This window comes from Trichoplax adhaerens, genomic scaffold, assembly GCF_000150275.1.
Source record: "Trichoplax adhaerens TRIADscaffold_170 genomic scaffold, whole genome shotgun sequence".
NCBI classification, from domain to species: Eukaryota; Metazoa; Placozoa; class Uniplacotomia; order Trichoplacea; family Trichoplacidae; genus Trichoplax; species Trichoplax adhaerens.
The window spans coordinates 2,232-6,653 of record NW_002061099.1 but is presented as its reverse complement, the minus strand read 5'-3'; positions in this window follow the sequence as shown (position 1 = coordinate 6,653).

Here is a 4,422-nt window from a genome sequence, read left to right as displayed (position 1 = left end):
TCATTGCTAGTTACAAATAAAAATAACTCATATATTTTTCTATGTGTCACGGTACGAACTACCGTGAAGAAATAGATATCTAAATTTGGTTAATATAATATAGTGATATTATATTACAACTGGTCACTTATAATAAGAATTACTCTAATTATAAACGTGTTACAGTAAATTTATTGCTGTGCTGTAATGTGTACTGAAATGATTCTGTGAATGGACATATTGTAGTCCGACTGTGAAAAACTAGTTAGTAGATGTTCTTATCCAAGAATTTTTATAAGATGACTTGTGAATGTTAGCTGCTGTAGAAGGGTATATAAACCCGTCAGATAGTTGAGTAAAGCAGTTCTTAATTGTATAGTTGTTTTAACGTAGAATCAAAGGCGTCTAAATTCTTGTGAGATAGTTAAGGGATACTGAATCCCGGAGATTATAGTAATTTAGAGATTTATTTTACGTTATCCTTGTCACGAAGCTGGTTTATGACACTATGATAATGAAAATTTTGTACGATATATCGAAATTTTGTGGACAATTATGACTGATTTCTTTATTTCATTATCATATGCGAACATTGAAACGTAAACAGGTGTTTAAGCACACAGCATGATTGTGGCACGTATCCCATAGTATAAATAGCGTAGATTTTGTACTTTTTTTATTTGTTAATGGACTTAGTGAGTGATAGTCCCGTTAGTACAATAACAACAACTAACAAAAGCGGGCCAACAAACTGTTGATCCAAAAATAAGTTATCGGGCTAATATCGGGTCGAGCTGTTAAATTTGTTATTTATATTCTCTTTCCTTTACTATAAATAGTATTGATGTCATCATTTCTGCTGATACTACACAATAATGTTTTAATAATATCGCCTTACTTTAGCCCAATTAATATTACTATTTCCCCCTCACATGTTATCTATATTATCTTTCCTTTACTGTAAATAGTGTTGATGTCATCGTTTCTGCTAGTACCAATCAATAATATTCTAATTTCGTAATTATCATTACATAATTACGTAAATACAACTGAAATAGTCCTGAATCATGCATGAAGCATGACTATATTTGTAGGTTAAATGTATTACTATTGTATTACTACGACTATTCAAGTTGCAATTACTTTAAACAACTGTAAATATTTACCAATTAATGCTAAGGCAACCACCAACTATAACTGACCTATATACCTTGCTTTGTGCTTAATATTTATAAATATATATTTACTTGTACCGCACCCTAATTAATATCATTGTTGTCCCATCATATGTCATCTATATTATTTTTCCTTCGCTATTAATAGTGTTGATGTCATCATTTCTGCTGGCACTATACAATAATGTTCTAATAATATCGCCTTACCTCAGCCCAATCAATATTGCTATTCTTCCCTTACACGTCATCTATATTGTCTTTCCTTTACTATAAATAGTGTTGATGTCATCGTTTCTGCTAGTACTATTCAATAATATTCTATTTTCGTAATTATCATTATATATATGCGTAATTGTAACTGAAATAGTTGTGAACTATGAATCATAACTATATTTAGATTGCGGTTTCTTTGATATGATCTTTCTATACTAGTCAAACGCTGACTATATAAAGCCTTACATTTGTACATTGAAATCATTTTATAAGGGATTTAGAAAAAATAATCCGGAAGATTCTCTTTGGTCACGAATAAAAGTAAACGGAAATCAGCAGATTTAACTTAAAAAATACATTTATATAGTCCCTATAATATAATTATGTTACTACAGTAATGTACTGTATTGATCCTAAATCGGATGTTATTTTAATTCACTTAATTATTTATATATGTACTATTAATTTATTTATGTCTAGCAGTTGGTAATCATGGGTTTATTCATGTTGGCATTCTATCGGTTAACAAAGTCAAGAGAATATTATCGCAATCAGTTAAATGTTAGTTCTTTTCCTTAATACTTAACGTATATAACAAGTCTGTTGCAACTTACAAAGCTGTTCGTTACTGATAATTCTTATCTCGATACATATACATTTATACATACGTATGTGTACTCATTCATACGTACGTAGGGTAATGATCGAGAAGACACTATGTCGGATATAGTTTTTTCTAAGTCTGCTATCGAAGAAAACCATGCAGTAGAAATAAGAAGTTGCTTGAATAGAGAAGAGTAAGTAATCATTCTAGTTGTTTATGTACTCTAATTATCTATTGCTACTATTTACTAAACACGAACATACGTTGTATAGTATCTCTAAGTGTGTTACGTGATATAACTTCAAGATTACGTTATAGATTAATCTAGATTAAAACTATATTGCAAAGTAGAAATACAATATATACGTTAGTTACTGTAGTTACAAATAGATATATTTGAAAAAAATGCCTTAACTGTATTTCATAAGGAGTTTTAATATGTGTTATATAAGCAAAAACATTTAATAAGGAAACTGATAATGCAATGTTAAATTTTTTAATTTAGGCCAGTAAGGAAGGTCTTAGATACTTTTTTCTTATACGTTTGGACTCTCAAAGTGCGTTTTAATGTATTTTACGTCAAGTACGATATAGCGTTAGTTGCTACTATCGACGAAGATTCTAGCTACTTGGGTTTATTGGCCCTTATACATTACGATTATACGCGTATTTCTAGTAGTATTTTATTTTCATGTTATTGGAATAACTAAGTTTCTCTTATCTTTTCTAAATGAGTTTTTTTATACATTGCTAGTTACAAATAAAAATAACTCATATATTTTTCTATGTGTCACGGTACGAACTACCGTGAAGAAATAGATATCTAAATTTGGTTAATATAATATAGTGATATTATATTACAACTGGTCACTTATAATAAGAATTACTCTAATTATAAACGTGTTACAGTAAATTTATTGCTGTGCTGTAATGTGTACTGAAATGATTCTGTGAATGGACATATTGTAGTCCGACTGTGAAAAACTAGTTAGTAGATGTTCTTATCCAAGAATTTTTATAAGATGACTTGTGAATGTTAGCTGCTGTAGAAGGGTATATAAACCCGTCAGATAGTTGAGTAAAGCAGTTCTTAATTGTATAGTTGTTTTAACGTAGAATCAAAGGCGTCTAAATTCTTGTGAGGTAGTTAAGGGATACTGAATCCCGGAGATTATAGTAATTTAGAGATTTATTTTACGTTATCCTTGTCACGAAGCTGGTTTATGACACTATGATAATGAAAATTTTGTACGATATATCGAAATTTTGTGGACAATTATGACTGATTTCTTTATTTCATTATCATATGCGAACATTGAAACGTAAACAGGTGTTTAAGCACACAGCATGATTGTGGCACGTATCCCATAGTATAAATAGCGTAGATTTTGTACTTTTTTTATTTGTTAATGGACTTAGTGAGTGATAGTCCCGTTAGTACAATAACAACAACTAACAAAAGCGGGCCAACAAACTGTTGATCCAAAAATAAGTTATCGGGCTAATATCGGGTCGAGCTGTTAAATTTGTTATTTATATTCTCTTTCCTTTACTATAAATAGTATTGATGTCATCATTTCTGCTGATACTACACAATAATGTTTTAATAATATCGCCTTACTTTAGCCCAATTAATATTACTATTTCCCCCTCACATGTTATCTATATTATCTTTCCTTTACTGTAAATAGTGTTGATGTCATCGTTTCTGCTAGTACCAATCAATAATATTCTAATTTCGTAATTATCATTACATAATTACGTAAATACAACTGAAATAGTCCTGAATCATGCATGAAGCATGACTATATTTGTAGGTTAAATGTATTACTATTGTATTACTACGACTATTCAAGTTGCAATTACTTTAAACAACTGTAAATATTTACCAATTAATGCTAAGGCAACCACCAACTATAACTGACCTATATACCTTGCTTTGTGCTTAATATTTATAAATATATATTTACTTGTACCGCACCCTAATTAATATCATTGTTGTCCCATCATATGTCATCTATATTATTTTTCCTTCGCTATTAATAGTGTTGATGTCATCATTTCTGCTGGCACTATACAATAATGTTCTAATAATATCGCCTTACCTCAGCCCAATCAATATTGCTATTCTTCCCTTACACGTCATCTATATTGTCTTTCCTTTACTATAAATAGTGTTGATGTCATCGTTTCTGCTAGTACTATTCAATAATATTCTATTTTCGTAATTATCATTATATATATGCGTAATTGTAACTGAAATAGTTGTGAACTATGAATCATAACTATATTTAGATTGCGGTTTCTTTGATATGATCTTTCTATACTAGTCAAACGCTGACTATATAAAGCCTTACATTTGTACATTGAAATCATTTTATAAGGGATTTAGAAAAAATAATCCGGAAGATTCTCTTTGGTCACGAATAAAAGTAAACGGAAATCAGCAGA